At 37.1% G+C, this 15,436-nt stretch overlaps 1 protein-coding gene and 1 long non-coding RNA gene across 3 annotated transcripts in view; both read right to left on the bottom strand.

Moving 5' to 3' along the window:
• LOC121386208 (Down syndrome cell adhesion molecule-like protein 1) overlaps nucleotides 1–15,436 on the bottom strand; it is a 152,633-nt gene that overhangs the window by 63,590 nt on the left and 73,607 nt on the right. The window lies entirely within an intron of this gene.
• LOC121386211 lies at nucleotides 946–14,591 on the bottom strand. The gene is made up of 3 exons (XR_005959609.1): nucleotides 14,455–14,591; nucleotides 12,377–12,546; nucleotides 946–1,476 (listed from the first exon to the last, which is right to left on the bottom strand). It is a non-coding gene; the product is annotated as an uncharacterized LOC121386211 (long non-coding RNA).

The raw sequence follows: 15,436 nt of genomic DNA, 5'->3' as shown, positions 1-15,436 counted from the left end.
TATCTCTGATATACCTAGAGCCGAGCCACTCGGGTATTAGACTGCCCGATACAGATATATCAAATAGATATACAGTTAGGAGAGATATTTGGATAATCGTGTTTTATTCAGTTACAGGTATTATAGGATCCCCGTGACAGATACCAAAGTTTACAAACTAGTAAGACTCACACTAGATTAACATCTTGTCTCCATATTTTGTCCCTTTTCATAAAACAAATCATTTTGTGATTATTTGAATAGCATTTTAACCGTTTTGTGGGATTTTGGCCACGTAAGGCCTTTTCAACAGATTTGTGGGATTTTGGCCAAAATGCAGTATAATACATAAGGCCTTTTTAACAATTTCCGACCATTTTAATCACTTCTTCTCTTTCGATCTGCACTGCCTTCGTTGTACACACTAATGCAGTACTTTGTAAGGATCTTTTTTTATGCTCAGGTTCAGTTGACTATCCTACATATATCATACTAAATATCGCAAACAAAGATGAATTCCATAAATACAACCATAATAAATTCCACTATTTGTGTGTTTACATTCCTTGCCCCCCCCCCCCCAAAAAAAAAAAAATTAATAATAATAATAATAATAACAATAAAAATAAATAAATAAATAAAACTTAATAAATACTATTTTAAAAATGTAAGTTATAAAACTATTGGCCAGTACAGAAATTGAAAATAAGCTTACCAGGTTCCTGGTAGAAATCTGGCAACAAAAGAGAGAAAATTGGTAACACTACAATAATAGTCACATCCAATGCTACAACTGGACACATGCAAATAAAATGTCTATATGGTTACAAACTATCCAAAGACCTTGATGTAAACGTTTTTATAGCTGACTCATTTATTAATCTAGATGGCCTAAAACAAAATTGGCTTGAAGATGTTTTGATTTAAAATAGTAAACACTTTTGAAGATGCATCATGCAACAATTGAGAAAAATGCCCTTTTCCACATTCATTTCCTTGATTTTGGTAAAGGCATTATAATATAAATATTAAAACGTTATGTATCAGCTAACACAAAATTGTAAATCGAACAAACTAAGCCAAATTTCGTGTCCTTAAGTCGTGTTGCTAGTAAATAATGATAATTTTGCTGAATTGTGGGATTTTGGCCAAAATGCGGCAGCCATCTTTTGTTAATTTGCTTTCCTTTTTTCTGAAATATGGTATCTGCATGGTTTTACGAAATATATCTTCTAACTTCAAAAAAATGTAAGACGAATCAATATCAATGTGTGTTTTTATGTTCAAATGCATTTACGAAAAATGAGTCCACCACGTGAAATTAGATGCAGAAGTTTGGTAACTGCTTTTACCGATTGAATCCCATCATAGCACAGATGACTGCAGCATCCCTGTAATCAAATCCATCATCGCAGACAGTGCCCCATGTCCCGTTGATCCGAATCTCAACTCTGCCTTGTGTTCGTATTCCTGATCCGTTAACTAATCGTACAGATACTGAAATATACAGACCACTGAACATAATAGAAGCCTCATTCTAATTGGCACAGAGGTTGAGATGGACTTCGAACATCCCCCCCCCCCACCCCATCATCCAACCCAGGGCGGATTCAGGAGGGTACCGCCCCCTTTTATAAACAGGTTACACCGGCTAGAGAAGGGGGGGAGTGCTGCTCCAATGCAGTCTGTCCCCACCTCTAATTCTAATCAGGCCCCCTGTCAGGCAGTTAACAGGGGTGGAGGGGTGGGGGCAACTGGCCGGCAGTGGGCTGTAGTACCCCCAAATCTTGGGTTGCGGCGTATAGCCAAAACCAATTTAGTGGGGGCCAAGGGGATTGATATTCTCATTAGGGCCAGGAAGGAAAACAGTGATTTGCAAATAGCCAATATCACTGTTTGGCATAATGGCTATATTGATATCCTCCTGTCCCGCCCTACGGAAGTGGATATTATTTTAATTAATGGCATATGTGCATTAAATGTGCAAAGTGTCAGAGGTGGGGTCACTCTGTTAAGAGGTGCAGATGTACTAGGGAACATCCTATGTGCTTCCGGTGTGGGGCCAGCCGCCCCAAGAGGTACCCGGACAGTCCGTGCACAAGAGAAATCTTCTGTGCGAACTGTCGGGGTCCTCACTGCACTCATTCTAAGGAATGCCCGGAGCACATAAAAGCTATCAGGGTGTTGGCGGACTCCAAGATAAGAGATCGCCATCATGGTGGAGACGTGGGAGTTCCAGCTGCACCCCCCGCACACAGTTAACTAGGTTGCATATAATTTTATTTAACTCTAACTTAGTATTGTTTCGTCCCCTATAATGGGTACAAGATCTAAAGTGGTGATAAATAGTAATAATAATATTAATAATAACAATAGTAACTGTAAATGTAATAAGAGGTGTGCACACATATGGGCCTGAATTAAAAAAAATATTTAACTGATAATAATAATAATTTTGATGTGATCACCATTCAAGAGACCTGGATCACTAATTTAACAAATAAACAGAGGCAATCAAAAGTATTTTTAGATTATAAAATTTCAGGCTATACTGGTATCTTTTTCAATAGTGGGGTCACTTCTAGGGAGGGGGGCATAGCTACATTCATTAAGGAGGGCATCGCCCACTCTAGACTTCCACATGTTGCCACTCATCCCAATATTGAATCTTTGGGCGTGTCTATACATGGCCTTAATTATAATTTTAATATATTTAATTTTTATGTACATCCGGGTGCCAGTAATGCTAAAATAAATGATAATGATTAGTCAAAAATTATTGGTAACAGTAATTTGGATGTAATAATTACAGGTGATTTTAATAGTCATAATTCTGTTTGGGGCTCGAAAGTTACCAATGCTTCAGGCCAAATACTTGAAAATTTAATGGATAGTAATGATTTGGTCTGTTTAAATAATGGCACCCCGACTTTTCTCTCATATGCTTATCACACTTGGTCATGTCTAGACGTCACCCTTAGTTCAAGGGGCATGGCAGCTAAGTGTGAGTGGGAGGTGCTCAATGAATTTGGTAGTGACCACCTCCCTGTTAAAACCGTTTTTAATAAAAACTGTCTTTGGGAAGAACCCAATAAACACAAACATAATTGGAATTTTAGTAAAGCTGAGTGGCCACGTTTTGAGAGTATGTGTGCCAATATTAATCCTGAGCAGATTATAAATACTAATATTGATATTTTTAATGATAAATTAATTAAAACTATAATTGATATTGCTTTAAAAACTATACCGGTAAGAGGGAAAAAAGGTAGAATAAACTCGGTCCCTTGGTGGACCGATGAGTTGAATTTACTTAAAAAAGAAACAAATAAATTAAGAAATAAACTTAAAAAAGATAAAAATGAGGAAAATATAAATAAATTTAAGAATGCTAAATATAAAATTGTCCATACAATAGCTAAGGAAAAAAAGGCCTCATGGGAGAAATTTGTCAGCTCTATTGGCGAAGGCAGGACTGGTGAGGAGGTCTGGTCTAGAATCAAAAGAATTCAGGGGAAGCCGGACAATTTTTGTAATATTTAAAAAAATAGTAAAATATATACAACAAATCAGGATAAAGTAAATATCCTGGGAGCAATTTTTAAACAAAATTCTGCAACTGCTAATTTTTCTAAAAAAATTCAAAAACGTAAAATATTTATGGAAGAATATAATAAACTTCCCCTGAATTCCAAGTTCCGTGAAAGCGGGAACGATTATGACACTCCATTTACACTCCAAAAATTACTCAAAGCTTTTCAGCATCGAAAAGGCTCAGCCCCAGGGCCCAATAATGTTTTTTTTTTTGTTTTTTTTAAACATATGCCCACCAATATACTTGAAATTTTCTTGGAGTTGTTTAATTTAATTTGGAAACAAGGGTACCTCCCCCTCAATTGGAAGCACGCAGAAGTGTTTGCTCTCCCAAAGAGGGGAAAGGACCTTACGGATCCAAAAAATTACCGTCCGATTTCACTAACATCCAGTGTCTGCAAGACCATGGAATATAATGGTTAATATTCGCCTTACCCACTTCCTGCAGCTCAATAAATTATTTACTGAGTTTAAAAGTGGATTTAGAAAAAAACACTCTACCACTGACCATCTTGTTCGTTTACAGACCGAGGTAAAAAACGCCTTTAGGAGGAAACACAAGGTGGCCGGTGTCTTCGTGGACATTGAAAAGCTATACGACATGGTCTAGAGGCACGGATTGTTACAACAAAATATATAAAATGGGTGTAAGAGGATCTATGTTTAATTTTATTGATCGATTTATAAATAATAGAAGTTTCACGGTAATATTTAAAGGTTACTCTTCACCCTGTTTGGAACTGGAAAATGGCATCCCCCAGGGGTCAGTGATAGCTCCAACGTTATTCGGCATCTTTATTAATGATTTGGCAAAATCACTCACTGACAATGTATCTAAAAATTCTCAATTAAGTATCGGTGTGTTCGCGGACGATACAGCCTTCTGGAGGGTAGGGAATACTTTTGAATTGGTTAAAACAGACCTCCAGTCGGATTTAAATGTTTTACAAAATTGGTCTGAGGATGGGGTGGGGGGGGGGGGGGGGGGGGGGGGGGGGGGGGGTGTTACCATTTCCCAATCTAAAACTTGTTCTGTTTCTTTTCTGGGCAGAATCGGTCAGCCCATGCCAAAACTAGATTTAATGTATGATAGTAAAGAAATTACTCAAGTCAAATCGGTCCGCTTTTTTGGAGTGACCTTTGACCAGCGTCTCTCTTTTGTCGAGCATATAGCCAATGTAGTTGGCATTTGTAAATATTATATAAATTTATTAAAATGATAGGAAAACTCTGCTCATGATTTTTGAGGCATTCATAGTCTCAAGACTTCAATATGGTGCGCAGGCCTTTGGGTGTGCCAGTGACACCCAGCTTAAGAGGCTTGAGAGCGTGTATAACAGGGCACTATGTACTATTACTAGAGCTTCTGTTTGCACGCCCTATGATAGTGATCTAGCTGAACTTGGAGTGCTACCACTTACCCTTAGAATAATAAAGCAGGGACTAAAACATTTATATAAAACTAAAAACTTGGTTAGAGATAACCCAATAAATAAACTTACTTCCCTATATACTCAGTCAGTCAGGGACTCCAATATATCCATTTATTCTTATCTATTACGTTTTACTAATGATTCTGGGGTGGCGAATGTACCTATAAGTGATTGTAGTGCTAGATTCAAAGCCCCATGGGTTCTTATACCCCCTAAAGTAAATCTTTTTATTAAAAATGAATTAGCACAAATAGACCAACCAGTGTTTAAAAATACTCTTTTTAGAATTATTATGGGGGAAAGATACAAAAATTATTTACAAATTTATACAGACGGCTCCAAGAACCCCATAAATGGAAGAACTGGTATGGCCTTTGCCGTCAAGGAATTAAATGGATATAGTTATTATGGAGCCAGACTGACGATAATGTTTCGGTCTACACCACGGAGCTGTTGGCTATACAATATGCCCTGGTGTAGATTTTAAATAACCATAATAAACTGGACGACCAAAATAAATTTATAATATTATCTGACAGCTTGAGTGCCCTTAATGCCATAGATGGTTCCCACAGTGTCAGGCCCGAAATTGTTAAAAAATATTATCAGCTTTTACAATAAAATGGTTCAGGCAGGGGTGGAGGTCGTCTTTGAGTGGGTACCCGCTCATGTGGGTATCCATGGCAATGAAATGGCTGATCAGTGTGCTAAAAGAGCCGTTTTGGATGAGGAAGTTAAGGTTAAAATTAAGTATAATTATAGTGAAATTTATTCAATAATTGTGCCATGCGTTGACCGTCTATGGCAAACAGAGTGGAACCATAGGACGAGAGCATGGCACGCTAATATTAAACCTGTTGTCTCCTCACAGGGTCCTATATCATTTAATATTAAATCTACTAAAATAATTACTAGATTACGCATGGGTGTTTCTGCCGCTTTAAACCAAACTAAATTTAAAATGAAAAAAAGTAGCAGTCCTAATTGCACCCATTGTAATGTGGCAGAAGATGTAAATCATTTTTTATTCTTCTGCAATAAATATACAAATAACAGAACTAAATTAAAACACTTTTTTCATAAAAATAATATTGTTTTTAATCCAATTTTTTTATTATATCCAAATAAACAGTATAAATTAACTATAGATAGGTTATTAATGGCCTATGTGATGGAGACAAAGGTTAATATCTAAATATTTGATTTACCATGTATCATTTATTTGTAATATTTTATCTAATTTTTTGTTTCTATTAAATTACATCTTGGCGCCGGGCTGATAAGCTGGTAAACAGCACCGAGCGGCGGTCCTGGAATCGCATTTGGAAAGTTCCCGGGGGTCGGGGGCAATCCTTGGTTGTTGCTTGTCCGGCCCCGACTGGGACTCCCCCTTATTATATGCACGTAATGTCCATTAGGGTATGCGTTTTGGGAGTGCTATCTCGCTTAGTCCGGTACCTGAATGAATTAAAATTATTAAAATAAAATTAAAATTAATATTTATTTTTCCTTTCGTACCCCCAGTCGCTCTCCCCGGAATTTAATAATGTATTTAATTTATTTTATTTTTTTATTATTAATTAACCTTATTTTCTCATTATAATATTAAGCTAGGGGTAATTCTCACCTTCTTGTTGTACAATTCTAGGGTTATACTTGGGATAACACTGGGTATCTATAGGCTAATCTTTTTGGCTACTTGTTTATTGTAGTTTTTAATATATAATAAATTTTAACTATATATTACTTTGTTTGATTTGTATGCCCGTTGCCTCCCCCCCCCCCCCCCACCACACACACACATTTTAGTGGGGGGGGGGTGCAGTTAAATATATATATATATTTATTTTTTATTTTTTATATCAATTATATTTAAATTGGTTGGGGTTTCTCCGCATTGCCCCCCCCCCCCCCCGTTTTTTTTGGGGGGCCAGGCGGGGTTTTATTTTTAGCCAATTACTTTTAATTTTTGTTTTGTGTTCTTGTGTAATGTATTAGATTGGTTGGGGTTTCACCGCCTTGCCCCCCGTTTTGTCGAGGGGGGGGGGGGGGCCTGGGCGGGGTTTTATCTTTAGCCGATTACTTTTAATTTTTGTTGTCTTGTTTTGTTGTGTAATGTATATATGTTGTATGATTGAATGTGTGATTGTTGCTCGGATTATGGGGGGAGGGTTATGTGGCACTAATCCCCTCCCCGTTCCGGAAACTGCACCTTATACATGTATATAGTTCGTCTTTTTTAATTTGTTTAATATCTATTTTAAAAATAAAATAAAATACAATATAATGTAGATTACTGGCATGCTCGCTCATTTAATCTGTTTCATATTTTTTATCATTATTTTAACTATGTTTTAGATTTTTAATTAAACAATTATGTAATTCAACAGGGCAGGTAACTGGGTTGGGACACTCTCCTAGTGACCTTCTACTAAAGCTTTAGGTCACTCTACTAGTGACCTTCTACAAATGATTGCCATGACTGGATCGAGCTGCGGTTGGACACGCTGGGGTGAGGGTGGGGGGGGCGGGGTGGGTGACGGTGGTTAGGTTTTTTGGGGCCATAGGCGTAGGCGGTTTGGCCGTAGGTTTCTGTGAAAGTTCAGGCCCCCCTTCTCGCCCCCTCCCCCCCCCCCCTCCTCCCTCCCCTTCCTCCTGGTCACACCAAGGCCCGAAATACGATTGGTAATATTTATAAATAAATATTACATTTAATATAACTTTTCTGTGGGCCGGGCTTACCCCTCTACCCTTTCCCTTGCCTCTGGGGACTAAATATATATATATATATATGTTTTTTTAAAATAAATTATAATTTTTGTATTTTTACTTTTAGACTTCCCCATCTAAATTTGCGTTAATTTTAAATAACTATATAGGTGTAGAGTAGTGATTTCTGTATTTCTTTTGGGAACGCATTCAAAATTATTAATGTCGACATAATATATTTACTCTTTTTGACCTCCAGTTTAAAATTTCAAAATTTTATTATAGTTAGGTTTTTCCTGCCCCGAGTCAGACCACCGATTATATCGGAGGCCGGACTGGGGATAGGCGTGCTCGAAACCATAGAGGTATGTGAGCACGTTTAAAACATATCTAATCTAATCTAATCTAATCTATACAGACCAGTTTGTTTCAAATCCAGATATATATACTCTTTAAAAAAAGTAGGCGGACTCCAATAAGAATTTAAAATCACCAAAATTGTAAGATATATTACTGTGGGGAATGGTTATATGATAATAGTGAATTAATTGGGCAAACATTACAACCGGTAGTTCAGTATTGCAGTAGGTTTTATGACCACCAAACATCTTGAAGGACGATTGGGGTCAGAAGTGAAATTTGAAAGTTGACGTTTTTTTATCAGTAAATCGCCAATTCGAACAATAAAAATGACTAAAACAAAAAAATAACCACTGTATGATCAACAGAATGAAAAAGATTGGCAGAAATAATGTTCCACTGTGATTAATGGCCTTCCTGGAAATTGTCAACATCGAGAATGACACCCCACGTACGTGTAGGAGGCAACTGCGTGATCCATGTGCAAACTATGGAATGTGTTTCGGTGTGTTGATAAACAGACCTGAACATTCTTTACTAGGATGTCTGTGATAATATTTCAGGTTCCCTTACTTTTTAAGAGTATAAAAGTAAACAAAATCAAACTACGATTCACCTTAATGATAACAGGAACATTTATCTTGGTTTTTAAATTTATAACACTGTTTTAAATAATAATATGGTTTGGGAATATTATATATACCCAATCATATGTATTTTAAAGTTACCTGAATTATATCTTCTTTTTATTTACTTAGTCTAAGTTTACAATATACACAAAAGTGTCAGGCGATGCCAGAATCTGGGATTAAGATGACATAGCAATTATACATTAATACTCCCTTCAGTTGGAGATGTAATGCAAGTACAGTGGTAACTCAGTAAGCCAAATGATATGATATGATATGATATGATATGATATGATATGATATGATATGATATGACATGACATGATTGATATGACACACAATGTAATATAAACTATAATATGATACAATATGACATATGATACATGATATGATAAATGAGATATGATATGATATGATATGATATGATATGATATGATATGATATATGATATTGTAGCGGGGTTCGCTTTTGCAAGGTGCCAGTTAGAAGTAGCATGAGGCACCACACAATTACCTTTCGCCTTCTCACTAACAAATTGTAGTAAAACGTGTCCGGAACCTTCTAACTATTACAGCTATCCCGCAAAATTGTAACATAAGTACAAATAAACAAACCAGTTAAATTAAGGAACACAACTCATTATGTCAGAAAGCAGAAGATTGTGTAGTTCACAGTAGTCAACGATCGAACACCAAAGGCGATAATATCCCTTTAACAATCTTTGACTTAACTGCATTGTTACTCTGCATTCCAACGCGAACACAATGAGCAATGGAATATGCACCACAACACTAAAACTCGAACAGGAAAAATACACTGGTAGCGTGTACACAATACAATAACTTGGATCTTGAACACACACTGGCCACGCGTGTGTTCAACTGTACAGGTGAGTTGTCAGTCGGTAAAGCGGATCCAGAGGTACTGTCGGTCCACGCGAGACCTCTGTAGTATACAGTATCTACCAACATTATGCCCGTGGAAGTACAAATCCTCCACACCACAAATAGTGCTCATCCTGCACTCCCACACCCCAGATCTGCACATGCATTCATCTCATCTATTCACAATTACATTCAGAATTGATGCAACATTAACAATGGGTGAAACCATCCATTTAAATGCAGATACTTGCAAATTATTAAGAAATCCCTACACGGAATGAGCAGTGGCATTTCAGATCCTCCCTGGCCAACAGGGGGCGCTGCTGACGGGTCCATATCAGAAAACACTTGTAATGGATCAAAGTATGTGTGTGCCAAGTTTTATGTTTTTAATCAAACGTGCACAATTGTTTTGTTAGCTGTTCCACTAAAAGACAAGTGGGGACATCTGTAGATCCTCCCTAGCCACCAGGGGGCGCTCCTGACTTGGGCCCATATCAGAAAATGCTTGCAATGTGTCAAAGTAGGTGTGTACCAATTTCATGCTTTTAATCAAAAGTGCACAATTGTTTTGTTAGCCGCTCCACTAAATGTAGTGAGTGACATTTGTAGATCCTCCCTGGCCACCAGGGGGCGCTGCTGACGGGTCCATATCTGAAAATGTTTGTAATTGGTTAATGTGTATATATGCCAAGTTCCATGCGTTTAGCCAAACGTACACATGTTTTGTTAGCTGCCCCACTAAATGGGGCAGGGGACATTTGTAGATCCGCCCTGGCAACCAGAGGGCGCTCCTAAGTTGGGTCCATATCTAAAAATGTTTGTCATGGGTCAAGGTATATATGTGGACGTTTCATGGTTTTAACTAAGGGTGAACAATATTTATGTTGGCTATCCCATTGGAAGGCGGTGGGGAGCATTTGTAGATCCTCCCCGCACACCAGGGGGCGCTCCTGACTCGAGTCCATATAAAAAAAGATACTTGTAATGGATCAAAGTATGTGTGTGCTAATTTCATGTTTTTAACCAAAGGTGCACAATTGTTTTGTTAGCCATTCCACTAAAAGGGGATGAGTGACTTTTGTAGATTTGTTGCTGCTGACTTGGGTCCATATCTGAAAATGTTTGTAATGGGTTAGTGTATATAATATATGTCAAGTTCGATGCTTTTAGCCAAAAGTGCACACTTTTTTGTTAGCTACCCAACTAAATGAGTTTGGGGACATTCGGTGATCCTCCCTGGCTACTAGAAGGCGCTCCTAAGTTGGGTCCATATCTCAAAGTGTTTGTCATGGGTCAAGGTATATATGTGAGAAGTTACATGGTTTTAACCAAGGGTGAACACCATTTCTGTTAGGTATCCCAGAAGAATGGGGTGGGGAACATTTGGGTCAAGGTATCTATGTGTCAAATTTCATGCGTTTAACTTAAAGTACACAATTGGGTGTTAAATCGGCTTATTTTGTTTATAATGTTTACACGTTTCTAAAAAGTCAGAACATCAAACATGATTTAATAATAACAATAAAATTTTAACGATAAAGTAACAGATATGATTATTTATGCATAATACAGTATTAAACACTTATAAGTCAATTTCCTATTATGTTAAAATAAAGAGAACAGCAGGCCTACTCACTAAAATTCCACTGTGCCCTGAATTCAATTCAAACCACCAAAATAGTCCATCATTAAAGGAAAGTAGTTTTTAACCATAATAAATACACACACGCATGCACACGCACACGCGCACTCCGGTAAGTATAGAAAAATGCCAAAAGCAGTATTTTGAGGCTTGGGTCTCAACAATATGATACGATACGAAATTCACAGTAATGACTGAATTGTTGATCAAACCATCAATGATTGAACTGATTGAATGGGATTGACTAGATGTGACTCTGACATTTTATAATGGTCTTTCTTAATGCAATTCAATTCATGGCCACACTTTTAAATTACACTATTTTGTACAAACGCTGTTAGATACTTAATAATCTCAAAACATTTTCAACAGCAATTTTGCACTCAGCGTTTTCTAGCGTTCGGAAAAAGGACACGTCATGCACCCAGTTTATTTTATTGCAGGGAGATGTAAAGTGACGTCATTCGAATACCGACATCATTCAAATAAAACAAAATTACCCCACAGTCTGCGCGTGCATTATTTTCTACGAATTGGGTCTGCAAGTGATAGTTAGATATTGAGTAATTGTTATGACAGTAATTTCTAGCCATGCCATCCTAGCCATGCAAAACAGGCGTATTCCATGACGTTAGCCCATGCGGAATAAATCGGTCTTGCATGACCACGCGACTTTATTGTTTGAGCTGATATTAACGTTGGGTGACATCACGTAAACGGCAAAATAACGCAACAAATGCTTTTTATATTTCATAAAAACAAGGAAACCTGCACTCATAATGAAATTATACTAACATTTTCGGTTTATACTTTTAGTATAAACCATTTTTGGGTACGATCTTTTCAATGGTTATGATTATTTTATTGTGAGATAAAAAATATTTTTTTTAAGGTTTTTCACGTTTTTCAAAAATGCTGGTTTTTCATCTACTGGATGGGAGAAAAATAATCCTCCATTACGTATCCATGTGGGACAGGGCTATTCCACCCTCGGTTACATAATATGATGTCAGGGACTCGGCAAGCCTCGTCAACAAATTATGTACCCTCGGGTGGAATAGCACTGTCCCACATAGATATATATGAAGGATTCTTTTAATCTTACACTGGTGTATAATAAGATATGATATATGATACACTCACCCTGACATCTTACACCGACGTCTTCTCTGTGTACACAGTCGTGTATTCCCCAGCCAGGGAAAGAACACTGGTCCAGGTTTTGTTCGCTGCCCGTACAGGTAACATTATCAAGCCAGATCGGCCCTGTGCTTTGTCCGAAGTGAGCGAGCTGATAGAATTTTGCATTGACACTGAAAAAGTAATCTTATCATCGTCGTCATCATCAACACCATCATCGTCATCATCATTATTATGCTGATCATCATCATTATCATGATCATCATCGTCATCATATGCATTATATTATTAGAAGGCAGAACGCTCATATGAGGTGTTTGCATCGTAGGCTCGAATCACCTCAAAAGAACTATACCAAAAACGTTTAGCAATGTGCTAAATGTTCTTAAATAAAAGAAAATTTGTGACTTACAAAATAAAATCAATCAAACACTGGATTTAATTAAGGCATCATTTGTGAGTATAAGTAACAGGAGATTTTCAATACAAAATGCAATGTGTGACTGTCACATCGCTAAATGGTGCTAAAGGGTCCATACAGGAACATCTGAAAATTGTCAGTAACGTGTCTAAGCATTGCATGTTGACAGCGGTACAACGCCGACTTATGCTTCTGATGAGACAGTGGGTCTCTGGAATAGAGAGTTAAAGCATGTTTACGGTTGTGGATGTGCATGGTTCTCTTGCATCCAACGGTCCAACACATCCGATACCTGCACAATAAGAAACAAGTTAGGGGAGCTTGCAAGCCCGTTTAGTTTCTCGGTATTGTTCTTCTAAAGATGTCCAGTCGTTAGTCTGACTGAATGCTGGCGTGTATTGTCTTGTTGAAACAAAACATCTGCATGCTGCTACATGAATGGAATGACAACTAGTCTGATGTTTTTGTCACTGTAATGCTGAGCATTCAGATTCCCATGAATGACGAAAATGAGACTGTTTTGTTCGATGTCATGAATTTCTGCCACCACAATGACGCTACCACCACCACATCGGTCATATTCAGTTCAGATTTGTGTGTATGAAGCCCCAAGCAGCATTTAACGACGTGACAGTCACACATTGCATTTTATATTAAAACTTAATTGGCTAAGTATATTATCCGATTGTTTATCCTTATGTCAAAAATGATCAAATGATTGACATCCTATATCCTATGATATATATATCAATGGGCTCTAGTGGTGTCGTTAAACAAAAACTAACTTTTAAAGTTTATTATTATTATTATTATTATTATTATTGTTATTATTAGTTCCATTCCGGTCCAACCGGAGAGTGTTGTAGGTTTTGCTTGTCTGTCTTTGCACCCGTCTGTCTCACTTATAACTTTCTTATTGAACTGTAATTGTGTGTATAGCTGTATCATGTACAGTAACACATCAAGATTTTCTGGCATGGAAAATTGCCGATTTTTAGACAGAGGTATGACCCGTGGACTTAGGAGATTTGTTGGGCCCGGTAGGGAGGTTTATTGCTTCAGCACTTATCTCAGAATAGTTGTTATTATTTCGACAAGAATTGCAATGTGTCAATATTATTTAGTCTAAATAGTTTAATATGTGAACATTACACACACATTGGTATGCCTATAATCATGGCAACTGACATTAAATATGACAAAGATATGTGACAACTACCTAAACGAAAGGATAGAGTTACATCTGGCTATTACCAACAGAAACTGTCAAGAAACCAAATGCTGTTCAGCAAACCAGGAAACATATTTTTCCAGCTAATTTTTGCAGTGCAAGGGCATAGTTGCCATATATTTAAATATTTACTTGTTTGCACATCGATTTAAAAATGCATATAATGTTAAATGCTTAAATGTCTATGTAAATAGTACTTCAGAAATATAAAAATGTCTGACAAAATAACAATAACAATAATAATAATGATAAAAATAATAATAATGAAAAACATTAGAACGCAATAAATGCATCATGTACATTCAAAATTCCCCCGGAAAATCTAGCATATCCACTGCTTCACTTTCCATTGCTTGCACGCCTTGGTACAGAAGATTGTTAAATGAAATTATTATAACATTAAGCTTTGAAAACAACAACTCTTCAAACCTCTGGAATCCTAAGCTGCGACAGACAACCTGAGCCTCAGTATTATTAAATCCGTCATCACAGATTGAACCCCATTGTCGGTCATGCAGTATTTCAACTCTTCCCTCGTGGTCGTTTGCACCATTCACCAAGCGCACTGACAAGTTGTCTAGACCTGTAAGTTATAAACAAAAATAGATTCTATTGGGCTATTTCTCGTCACAGCCAGTGCACCACGGCTGGTATATCAAAGGCCGTGGCATGTGTTATCCTGTCTGTGGGATGGTGTATATAAAAGATCCCTTGCTACTAATGGAGAAATATAACGGGTTTCCTCTCTATGACTGTGTCAAAATGACCATATGTTTGACATCCAATAGCCGATGACTGATACATCAATGTGCTCTAGTGGTGTCGTTAAACAAAACGAAGCAAATCTGTTTCTTAAAACATCATGGTCGATTTTTTCGTTGTTTTCGCAAGAAAATTTCTATTTCACTTACTAGGTCTAGGCCGCTATATCGAAACCTGCGATGTACCTAGTATTACTATGGTTTTAATTTCCGCTCACTTTTAATACTAGTCTATTTTTAACTGCAGTGTTTATTACGAAATGCGTTTTTATGTTTTATCCATTGTTAAATATGAAGAGCGCTTCGAGCATACACGTGAATGGAGTTTAGCACCATATAAATAAACATTGTTATTATGTTTGCCATAAATGTACATAAAACACAAGTTGCCACCAATACCCAACACCATTTCATACTTTTAAGTTTCACTATCCATTGTTAAATATAAATAGTGCTTCGAGCATATACGTGTATGGAGTTTAGCACTATACAAATGAAATTATAGTTTTATTATGTTCGTGAAACACATGCATAAAATACAAGTTGCTCCCAATACCCACCACAAGCCTCCAGTCAGCACATTGGCTTTCACTATTCAAATACACTAAAGTATTAACACGCTTGCATTGTATAGTCTATTTGAATTATAT

Source organism: Gigantopelta aegis, chromosome 12 (assembly GCF_016097555.1).
Source record: "Gigantopelta aegis isolate Gae_Host chromosome 12, Gae_host_genome, whole genome shotgun sequence".
NCBI lineage: Eukaryota > Metazoa > Mollusca > Gastropoda > Neomphalida > Peltospiridae > Gigantopelta > Gigantopelta aegis.
The sequence above is the reverse complement of the archived record's forward strand: the minus strand, read 5'-3'. Positions and strand labels throughout refer to the sequence as shown.